Source organism: Silene latifolia, chromosome 3 (genome assembly GCF_048544455.1).
Source record: "Silene latifolia isolate original U9 population chromosome 3, ASM4854445v1, whole genome shotgun sequence".
Taxonomy (NCBI): Eukaryota; Viridiplantae; Streptophyta; class Magnoliopsida; order Caryophyllales; family Caryophyllaceae; genus Silene; species Silene latifolia.
The window spans coordinates 66256076-66268549 of record NC_133528.1 but is presented as its reverse complement, the minus strand read 5'-3'; the positions used below and the strand labels follow the sequence as shown (position 1 = coordinate 66268549).

Genomic DNA, 12474 nt, shown 5'->3' with positions numbered 1-12474 from the left:
TAGTAACTATCTAAAGGAGGGGGGTTTGAGTTTAGTTTAAAGACTAAACTAATAATGAAATGACAATAAGTAATAAGGTTGTAAGTGATCAAATATTGAGAAGTATCTTGTCTCAAACTAGTACTCACTTCCAAGTAATGACTCGATCATTGACTACAATCAATTACCAACCTTGAGCAATTTATTGTGATATCTAATAAAGTTCAATTTTATCAAATATCATTTTCTCATCTAATTTTAATGAAGAAAGTCAAATCGGTTGCCTTTAATCACCCTCTCTATTACTAACCCAAATCACGCAATTCAAGTAATTAGAAGTATTAAATCGATTTAGAAAAGCAAAAGATATAATTAATACCAACAACGCTGTCGATATTCAAATTACAAAGTTAATTCCACTTATGACTACACTAAGACAAACTCAGTTCAGTAATCTAGTCACAATTGCTACCGCGATAAGATTAATATAGCAAACTCAGTTCAGTAATATAGCTTTGTGTGGAATGTAGCTGCTATGGGCAAGTTAGTTTGGTGGATTTTTTTAAATCCTGATAAGCTATGGATAAAGTGGATCAGCCAGATTTACTTAAAAGGCGGGACTTGGACTGAGTATGTACCCAGTGGTGATGTTAGCTGGGGATGGAGAATAGTTTGTAGAGTTCGTGATAAGCTCAGTTCTGGTTACAGTCAGGGACAGTGGTTACTAGATGCTAAGGGTTATACAGTGAAGAGTGGTTATGAGATGCTGAGAGTGAAGTATCAGCCTGTTGATTGGCATAGTATTGTGTGGAATAAGTGGGCAGTACCTAAGCATAAATTTATCTGCTGGTTAATTGCCAGAGAAGCGTTGCAGGTAAAAGCTAAGCTCTTTGGTTTGGGTATTGCTGCTGATGAAGATTATCTGTTATGTGGGGGTGCTGTAGAGACACATATACATTTATTCCAGCAATGTCCTTATAGCAGAGTCATTCTGTTAGAGATGGCTAGTGCTTGCCATGTAGCTCTTCCATCTACTGATATTCTCAGGTGGATTTGGCTGCAGAAGTGGTCTAAGCATCGAAGAGGTATTATGCTTTGTGCATTCATGGCATGCTTCTATTTTATATGGTTGCAGAGGAATAGAGCAAGGGTGGAGCATTGTCTGGTCAGGCCTGAAGTTGTTTTTAGGATGGCTAGTAATGTTACTAAAATGAGAATTGGTGCTTTCCATAACCAACTTGAGATTCATGATAGGCAATGGTTAGAAAGTATTGATGTATATAAATAGAGATATGTCTCTATCAAATGGGTTTGTTTGTAAAACTATTAGGTTGTAATACCTAAGTTTGTGCTTAATGAAATCCTTACATTTCACCAAAAAAAAAAAAAAAAAAAACCTCGGTAAACATACCATTGGATCCCATATTGAGAATGTTTCGGGAGTCTTCATATAGACCATTCCAAAATTGTTGCACAAGGAACCACTCGCTACGTCCATGGTGTGGACAAGAACGACAAGTGTCCTTAAATCTCTCCCATGCTTCATACAATGATTCCTCATCCCTTTGTTTGAACCCGGTGATTTGGGCTCTCAACATGTTAGTCTTCTCCGGAGGATAGAATTTCTTGTAGAAAGCAAGTGCCAACTTCTTCCATGAATCAATACCAAGAGTAGTCTTGTCTAGACTTTTCAACCATTGCTTTGCGGTACCAATCAAAGAAAAAGGAAATAAGACCCATCGAATTTGGTCTTGAGTAACTCCGGTTTAAAAAAATCGAATTACAATAGTGTAGATACCTCATTTCTGCACCCCTCGCAAACCACCCGGTGATGATTGGGCCGCATGTTTGATACGCGGAACGATTTGTGACAATTCGTAAGATTATCGTCAAGTGATTGCTCAAATATTAATGTCTACCTCTTAGTTGTCATCTACGTCCCGATACGGTCGTTTTGACATAATTAGAGTACATTCGAGTCCGGACCTAAAACCGTCTCCATTTTCTCGATAACCGTTAAATCCCGAGTCTGAATGTTCTGAATGTTCCGGATATTTCTATTCCATATTTCATAAATTTTATCTTTTAGTAAACAATTTCCCGTAATATTCACATAAGATATTAAGGAAAACCGAATTATTTCCGTCCTACCATAACTCAAACACGGAAATCTTTCTTCGCAGAGGAAACCCCTTGAAAACAGACGCAAAGCAGTCTGCGCCTCTTCCAAGAGACGCAGGTGGGCTGCTGCGCCTCTTCCCAGGTCCTTTTCTGCATGTTTCTCGTATCTTTTTCATATCTTTCCGAGATTCGCTTCCAAAGAGTCTCCGAAACCCTAATTCCTTCACGTGATTAGTATAAATAGGAGCCTTCGCTCCTCATATTTCTCACGCGAGTGTCCGCCCTTCTCTTCTCCCTTTGCATTCTAGACTCTGTTCTTACTTTTTGGCGTCTACGTGCTTGAACTTTCGACCACGTAAGCTCGGATCCTTCTGAGTACCAGCCTCCCCGTTTGCATGACCGACCAATTTGACCAACTACACATCAATCAACTTAATTAATCTATTCGTTTTCCTCTTACGAGGGCACTTTCTTTGCATTCGCGTCGAGCATCACTAATCGATATCTTAGTCCTTCTCGTTTCGTCAACATGTAAGTCTGAGGGTGTATAATCCTTATTTATTTATTGTATTTTAATTATTGTATCACAATTGTAAGGTTTATGTCGTAAATACCATTAAAACCGATTTCTAAAACCATGCTTTAAAACCTCTTTTTACGGATTTCCAGTAGATAACCGTCGAGAAAGGACGCAGCAACTGCTGCGCCTCTTCGAAGGAGCGCAGCAACTGCTGCGCCTCTTCGTGAGGCTGCCGCAGTTCCTGGTTCCTTTCTTCTTCGTTCGTCCTCTGTTATTCGTCAAGTTTTTCTTATTTGTTTCGTTTATTTGTCAATTCTTCATCACGATAGCACATTAGTTTCACATGTATATTTATTATTCATCATTAACATGTTTTAATCATCACAAATCCGGCTTAAATCCCAAATAATCCAATATTTGCGGGTTTTCGTCATTAAATTCAATTCCGGGTTGTAGAGATTCAATTCATCAATATTGAGTTTCTGGAATTCGTCTTTGATATAGTTTTCATCTGTCTTTTATTGTATTCATCGCATATTCGTCATTAATCCACCGTATCCAACTTAATTAGTTGAATTAATTTGTTTGACTCATTAATATTTTTCACTTCTATCATTAATCCATCCTGTAATTAATTCGTTTAATTCCGTCTCATTCATGTTTTACTGTTTTTATGACCCATTCATATGTTAAATAACCTATTAATCACTTCTATCCGAGTAAGTAATACCAATTGATCATTAAATCACCAATTAACATTAACGGTTTGCAATTACGGCTTCACAGCCAGAACTGAGCCAAGGAACAGACGCAGCGTCTGCTGCGCCTATTCCAAAGGACGCAGCTCTGCTGCGCCTGTTCCTGGCTGAGTTCTGTCCCTGAACTCCGTTTTCTGCCTTGACATAATTTAATTAGTTTACGTATTAATCAACTATTATTTGTATTATCGCCTAATTTCTGTTCGTTAATTCGTTCTTTTATTTCTTTTTCTCAAATTATCCGTTTTAAAGGTATTTTCGACATAAATCGCCTATCCCAATGTAATTATTGTAATTTTCTTTATTGTAATTCATAATTATTGTATTTCTTTTATCATTTGTATGCTTCCACATGTAAATGAGCATTAAATCCAACTTCGACCAAATTGTTTGCTAAATTAATTGTTCACCGACTTAGTATTAATTCTCACATGCTAGGATCAAAACTTGGATGTTGCATTGCATGCATATAGCCGACGATATATCAAGTATGAATAACTTCCCTAATCATTAGTAGAGGCCGCTATCGAGGCGGGCGGGATTAGGTGTTCGATCAAAAGAGCTTCCTAATACGTACCCTCACCCCTTACTCCAGATATCTGTGAACACCCGTGTTCATTGGCATCCACGAGAGTCATTCTAGACATAGAATGCTAAGGGTAACGATTGCTTAGTGTTCATGTCTCTACTTTGTGTCTTGACATGACACGAGGTATTCGAACGGTTCCAATTTCCCATAAAAATTGGTGGCGACTCCATACAAAATGCAAACGCTTGTTTCTCTTTTCCAACCCAAGCGTCCCCGTGGGCGGCCCGCTGTCCACAAATAGTCACAAAAAGTCTCCATATGTGAGTGAGGGTCTTCACTAGCCATCCCTCCAAATTGACTTCTCTCAACTAGTTGTATGAATGCGGATTTGGCAATGAAATTACCGGTTAAATGTGGTGGTGTAGGAGTACCATTTGGTAGGTTCTCCTCGGTTGGTACGGAATGTGATGAGAATTTAGGCATTGTGGGTCGATTTTGTGGTGGGTTTTTATTGGGTTGTCCTCTCCTTCTCTTGCAAAAGGGTTGGTCAATTTCTCCAATACCTCTTAAAGTAACTCTAGCAAGTCTTCTATTGTTGGTTAAGGTTCTTTCAATTTCAAGATCAATGGGTAACAAGTTACCTTGTGATCTCCTAGACATGCAAAATATCAAACAACTCGAAAACAATTAGAACAACCTTGAGGAGATTGACTTCCCCAAGCTAAAGAAATACACAACTAAAAACAATTAATAAAAATCAAATCAAGTTAACACCGTCCCCGACAACGACGCCATTTTTGGTGTAGAATAAAACTCGTCGTCAAAAGCTACCAACCAAAACAATATTTATAACTTTACAAACTACTCTTAGCAAAGAGGCAAGTGAAAGTCGGATCCCAAGGGACGGGTATTGATGTAGGATTTTCAATTGCAAATGGTTGTGTCTTAGGGTGCCACAATTTGGGTTGAGAAAGGAGATCAACTAAACTAATCAACAATAAAAAAAAGTAATGTAATAAAAACAAGCAAGGTGATTAAAAGGAGATGTAAACAATTGATTAAAAGCACTAGGGTGTCATGGGTTCATAGGGGATTCATGGGATTTGATCATACAAACACGTTCTCTACTAGATGCAAGCACTTATTGTTGTGATGGGATCGAGTTGGTGTATAAGCTTACAATCCCTAGGAAGGTTTGGGTCCCGGAGCCGAATCGATTAGATTGTAAAACACCTACAAGTCGACTTAGTCCTTCCTATTCAACTATATACATGGTCTAATGAGACTCGAGTTGGTGTATAAGCTTACAAGTCTCATTGAAAAGATAGGTGATGGGTAAAAAATGCAAGGATTCATAGGCTCACATTTCATCAAACATAACATGTGCATACGTTGAAATCACAACAAGCAAGCAAATTAATTATGAAAACATATTAGATTAAGCATGAATCAATCCCCATGTTAGTTTCCCCTAATTCCGCATTAACCCTAGTTAAGGAAACTAATCACTCATTATCAATTTAAACATGCTAACAAGGTTGTCAATCATATTAGCAAGACAAAACATGATTAATAAATGAAAGTGATTAACAAAAATTAAACAAGATTAAAAGAGAATTATACCTATGAAGATGATTCCAAATAATAAAGGAAATAATAATAGAAGTACTTGATGATTGATGAAAGGTTATCAATCCTCCAAATAAACCCAAATAATCTTCTAATTACCCAAAATAAATGAAGAACAATAGAGAAATTAAGGAAAGATTAATATTGAGAATTGTATTATAACTTGATTAAGAGTTTATAACAAGATGACTACTTGATTAAAGGATAATTAAGAGAGCATAAAGAGATCCTCCTAATCTAGGTAGTACAAAGGGGTATTTATACTAAAGATTAGGTACAAAGATTAGGGTTACTAAGGGCTTAAATGACTATTAAGACCTTAAGAAAAGTTGAGGAAATGCTCCCCTCGAAGGAAATGAGCATATCCTTTTTGTTGGTCCCGTGTCAATCTGCTCGTCCCGTGCGTCTTGAGTTGTGGCACGGTTGGTACTGCCTTGTGATCCGCTCGTATCACAGATGAGACGCTCGGCTCGAGCTGCCGTGGGACGATCGTCTTGGGCACAAGACGCTCGGATCTTGCTGCTCAGAGAGGCCTGGATTGTGCACAATCCGCTCGGATCCTGGGACAGTATGCTTTTCTTCTTTTCCTCCTTCACAATCCGCAAGGATCATTTCGGGGATGCACGGATCCTTTCATCATTGCCCATTTCACTTTATTATCTACATAGGCCTTCTCGTAATGTCTTCTCCTTGATGATTGGTCATTAGATGCGATCAATTTAGCTCCATTCCGCCTCATAGATGCAAGGTTAGCACTCCTTTCCTACCAAAGGGGACAAAACCTCAAAGAATATGCAAATTGGTAAACTAAAGATAGTAAATGACCGAATTATGTGCTATAAAGCATAGGAACGAGGTTAATTCGGGGACTAAATGTGCTCAAATATGAGTCACATCACTAAAATTGATTATTGTTTATGAAACAATTAAAATAAGAATGATTAGTTAATTATAATTACAATATGTTGTATATTATATTAACATGACCCATTTTATATTCTTGTAATTTTGAATTACTAGTCAATTTGATAAATGTAATTTATTTGATATGAAATGATATTTAATTTGTTAAATATGCATTATAACATCAAATGACATATTGTATGTCACATGTCACACATATTACATTTGAGAAATGACAAAGATAAAATGAGGTCCATTTTATATGTATAAGAACCGGTTTTTTTTAGGTAGTATTTTAGTGTGATGATTGTTGTTCTTTTTCATGCAAATAGACAGCATGATTACACTTACACCCTACTTCCTAGCCTATTGCATGGGTATGACAAAAAGCATGAGCATGCTAATAAAATAAGAAAAATTCACACCCACTGAAGAGGAGGTGCCGGTTTTGGTGTATATAGATGGACAATAAGTTGTTCATTTTTACACACTTGATTATATATGAAAACCTCTCTCTTTCTCTTATTCTCTAAAATACACATAAATTGTTTATGTTCAATTTTGTTCATAATATCTAATAAATCAAATATATTACTAGTGTAGTAATGATATTAATATTAGATCTACTATTAAGGTAAACTGCTTATATTATCTAGTTAATAATATTTGTAGAATTTTGGGATAGTCTTGGTGCAACTAAGAGGATGTGTTCACATTATTGAACCTATGGAGTTTTGGAGGATCATCTCATGTTAGTTAGCTCAAGAACAATCATAGGAAGGTGTCCTCGCTTGTACCCATTTCCGTCTCATCACCATTGTAAGAAAACCGTTTTCTCCTCATTCTTGTTTTAAGTTATGCATGCACTAGATTCACAAAGACTAAATCAATGGTAATTTAGATCTAATTAAAATGAGTTTAATTAGAGGGTAATGGAATCCTTTCACTAAACCCGTGTAGCAAAAGATGCGCTGTATGCGCCCTGAGTGGGCCTTAAAAATCAAGGAAGAGGTAGACAAATAATTCAAAGCGGGATTCATCAAAGTTTCTGAATATTCTGACTGGGTGGCTAACATAGTCCCCGTGCCCAAGAAAGACGGGATAATTCGGGTCTGTGTCGACTTCAGAGACCTAAACAAAGCAAGTCCAAAAGACGACTTCCCTCTGCCACATGTTGACATCTTGGTAGACAAGACCGCCAAGAACGCCCTATTATCATTCACGGACGGGTATGCTGGGTATAACCAAATCAAAATGGTTGAGGAAGACATGCACAAAACTGCATTCATTACGCAGTGGGGTACATATTGCTACACTGTCATGCCCTTCGGGTTGATCAACGCCGGAGTAACCTATCAAAGAACCGCCACCACTCTCCTACACTATATGATGCACAAGGAAGTGGAGGTATACATCGACGACATGATCGTTAAATCGTAAGAGCGAGACAACCACATCACCGCCCTTCGAAAATTCTTCCCTCGACTTCGAAAATATAACATGAGAGTAAATCCTCAGAAGTGTGCATTCGGGGTCACCTCCGAAAAACTTTTGGGACACGTCGTCTGCAAAAGAGGCATCGAAATCGATGCCACCAAAATCAAAGCTCTCCAACAGATGCGTCGGCCTAAGAACGAGAAGGAGATTCGGGGATTACTTGGTCAAGTCCAATACATCAGCCGCTTCATAGCCAAACTTACTGTGATTTTCGAACCTATCTTCAAGAAACTCCGCGCCACTGATCACACCGATTGGGACGGTGATTGCCAAAAAGCCTTCGACATGATAAAGGAAATCATATCAAAACCTCCTATCCTAATGCCATGGGAGCAATGCTAGCACAAACAGTCGACGATAAAGAACGAGCCATATACTACATCAGCAAAAAGTTCATTGAATACGAAATAAAGTACACCCACTGGAGAAGACATGTCTCGCCCTGGTTTGGTCGACAAAGATGCTACGACATTACATGCTGAGCTACACAATTCACATCTACTCCAAGATGGATCCCGTCAAATACATCTTCGAAAAGTATGTGTTAAACGGAAGGTTGTCCAGGTGGACACTCATGTTATCCGAATTTGACTTCAAATTCGTACCACTCAAGTTTATCAAGGAAAGGGCAGTCGCCGATTTCCTAGCAGAAAATCCCATCAACGTGGATCCAACGACCGACACATGGTCACTCCCTGACGAAAACATCCTTTGTGCCGACGCCGATACATGGGACCTATACTTCGACGGCGCATCAAAACTGAGAGGCTTCGGGGTAGGAATCCTTCGAATATCACCGGAAGAGGAACACGTTCCGATCTCAGTCAAACTAGACTTCGTCGTCACCAACAATGCCGCCGAATACGTAGCATGCCTCATCGCCTACAAGCAGCCATAACACTTGGCATCAAGAGGTTGAGGGTCCACGGCGATTTCTCACTCATCATCAATCAAGTGTCCGGATCATGGAAAATCCGAAGATACAACCTAGCACCATACCAATCAAAAATTAACCAGGAAGCTGAATTCTTTGACCAAATCGACTACTTCCACTTACCACGGGAGGAAAACCAATTTGCCGATGCCCTAGCAAAAATTTTCGCGCTTGTCAACATACCCGATGACATGACATCCATGCCCATGTGTGTCGAGAGAAGGAGCAAGCGAGCTCACATCTGCGCCATCAGCAACGACGAGGAAAACCATGTCAAATCTTGGTACAAAGCCATCCTCAATTACAAAACCAAAAACGAATTCCCTCCCAACTTTGATACAAGAAGACAAAGAGCCATCCGTTTACTTGCATCACAATTCGTGATAAACCAAGAGCAACTATACAAAAGAACACCCCAATGGATCCTTCTCCTTTGCATTGACAAGAACAAAGCCAAGAAAGTCATGGAAGAGGTCCACGACGGAGAATGTGGCCCTCACATGAGCGCAATGATGCTAGCCCGAAAAATCATGCGGTTAGGCTATTACTAGACCACCATGGAAGCCGATTGCAGAAACTACGTCAAACACTACCTTCATTGCCAAATATTCGCTAACATACAACACATATCACCGTCCCTTTAATACACCATGACATCACCCTGGCCTTTCTCGACCTGGGGCATCGACATAATCGGAAAAGTCAATCCGATAGGCACCAAAGGACATTGCTTTGTCCTCGTCGCAATCGACTACTTCACTAAATGGGTAGAAGCACAATCCTATGTAGTCTTGACCGCCAAACAAGTGGCCAAGTTCATCCAAGACAACATCATCTGCAGATATGGGGTACCCCATGAAATCGTCAGCGACCAACGCTCCCACTTCCGGGCCGAAAGGCAAGCATTGTTAGACAAATAGAAAATCAAACGACACGATCATCCTCCAATCGTCCCCAAACCAACGGAGCGGTAGAGGTAGGAAACAAAACACTTATGACCATCTTTAAGAAGATGCAGTATAATTATCGCGATTGGTCGAGCAAGCTCCCATTCGCACTCTAGCGATGCCAAACCTCCATTCGAATACCAACAGGAGCAACGCCCTTCTACCTAGCATACAGTATGGAGGCAGTACAACCAGTGGAGTTGGAAGTCCCATCTCTACGCGTCCTACTAGAAAGCCAAGTCCCTCATGCTGGATGGACCCGTCGAAGGTTCGAGCAACTCACACTCCTAGATGAACGGCGACTCAACGCCTTGCATAACGTTCAGCTATACCAACGACATATACAACGAGCGTTCAACAAAAAAGTCAAACCCAAAAACATCAAAGAATGCTATTTGGTCCTCAATTCGGTTCGAGCACCGTTACCCGTCGATCCGAGGGGGAAATTCAAACCCAATTGAGCCGGGCCATACCTGGTCAAGAAAATCCTTTCGGGGGGGGGGGGGGGGTGAGATTTAGTGACCTAGACGGGGAGGACTCCACAAACCCAAACAACCTAGACCAACTCAAGAAATACTACACTAAAACCTTAGCACCAGCAACAAACAACCTTTCTCTAGTTTCACAACTAGTGACCACAATCTCCCTTTCAAGTCAATTCCGCAAAACGTTCTGATCTGAAATTGTATGTATAATCAAGTCTAAGTTACGACACCTTGCCATGTTTCCAGCAGCCTTTAATCTGTTAAAGGCATCATCCATTTACAGAATTAAACAAAACACCTAAACTACGAGCTTGGTTTGATTTCACCTCTTCAGGTGGATACGTAGGCAGTCCTTTCTTACGCAAGAAGGATACAACCACAACACCCAAACAAAAAATTCACACCCCAAAACAAAACACCTGAACTACGAGCATGGTTTGATTTCATCTCTTCATGTGGATACGTAGGCAGTCCTTTCTTACGCAAGAAGGATACAACCACAACACCCAAACAAAAATTCACACCCCAAAACAAAACACCTGAACTACGAGCATGGTTTGATTTCACCTCTTCAGGTGGATACGTAGGCTGTCCTTTCTTACACAAGAAGGATACAACCACACACCCAAACTAAAAATTCACACCCCAAAACAAAACACCTGAACTACGATAATGGTTTGATTTCACCTCTTCAGGTGGATACGTAGGCAATCCTTTCTTACACAAGAAGGATACATCCATCCCAACACACAAAAACAACAACCCATACAAATTTAAAAAAAGGGGGGAGCATGCCCTTTTCCACAAAAAAAATAACGAAAAAAAAAGAACAAAAAAGAGCCCCTTTCTCCCTTCCCACAACAATCCCCTTCACATGTGCAATGTTTGGGATAATTCAAACCGAATTACCTCTACAAGATGGATGGAGAAACAACAAATGTTCACAACACTTTTTCTTAGCACAAGCAATCCTATTATTTAATTTATAATGGGAAGGATTACAAACTCGACAACAAATAAAGCTAAACAAGTCCACAACTTGCCGAGCTAGAGTGTCGACCAAGACATCATACATTGTAATACTAACACACACAAACACAAAATACATAGCTAATAGAACATAATAAAAACACACAAATGCTAATACAAAATAGTAATAAAGCGGATAATGGAGGTCTTTACTCTTCCATTCTACCCTTGCCTTTTCTTTCGAGGTACATCTTCCCCTTGTTCTTCTTACTAGCCCGCCTAGCATGGGCTTCCTCTTCGGTACAGATCCTCAATGGATCCACAACAACAACGACACTCAGGCTCTTGCACGATCCTATACTCGGCCCAAGTCGAGCCCACACGCGGCCCATATGTGAATGAGGGTCTTCACTAGGCATCCCTCCAAATTGACTTCTCTCAACTAGTTGTATGAATGCGGATTTGGCAATGAAATTACCGGTTAAATGTGGTGGTGTAGGAGTACCACTTGGTAGGTTCTCCTCGGTTGGTACGGAATGTGATGAGAATTTAGGCATTGTGGGTCGATTTTGTGGTGGGTTTTGTATTGGGTTGTCCTCTCCTTCTCTTGCAAAAGGGTTGGTCAATTTCTCCAATACCTCTTAAAGTACCTCTAGCAAGTCTTCTATTGTTGGTTAAGGTTCTTTAAATTTCAAGATCAATGGGTAACAAGTTACCTTATGATCTCCTAGACATGCAAAATATCAAACAACTCGAAAACAATTAGAACAACCTTGAGGAGATTGACTTCCCCAAGCTAAAGAAATACACAACTAAAAACAATTAATAAAAATCAAATCAAGTTAACACCGTCCCCGACAACGACGCCATTTTTGGTGTAGAATAAAACTCGTCGTCAAAAGCTACCAACCAAAACAATATTTATAACTTTACAAACTACTCTTAGCAAAGAGGCAAGTGAAAGTCGGATCCCAAGGGACGAGTATTGATGTAGGATTTTCAATTGCAAATGGTTGTGTCTTAGGGTGTCACAATTTGGGTTGAGATAGGAGATCAACTAAACTAATCAACAATAAAAAAAAGTAATGTAATAAAAACAAGCAAGGTGATTAAAAGGAGATGTAAACAATTGATTAAAAGCACTAGGGTGTCATGGGTTCATAGGGGATTCATGGGATTTGATCATACAAACACGTTCTCTAC

General features: G+C 39.6%; 1 non-coding gene across 1 annotated transcript; it reads left to right on the top strand.

Annotated features, from left to right (window-relative positions):
* Window positions 1-1469: 1469 nt before the first annotated feature.
* LOC141650162 (small nucleolar RNA R71) lies at window positions 1470-1577 on the top strand. The gene has a single exon (XR_012546213.1). It is a non-coding gene; the product is annotated as a small nucleolar RNA R71 (small nucleolar RNA).
* Window positions 1578-12474: the final 10897 nt, after the last annotated feature.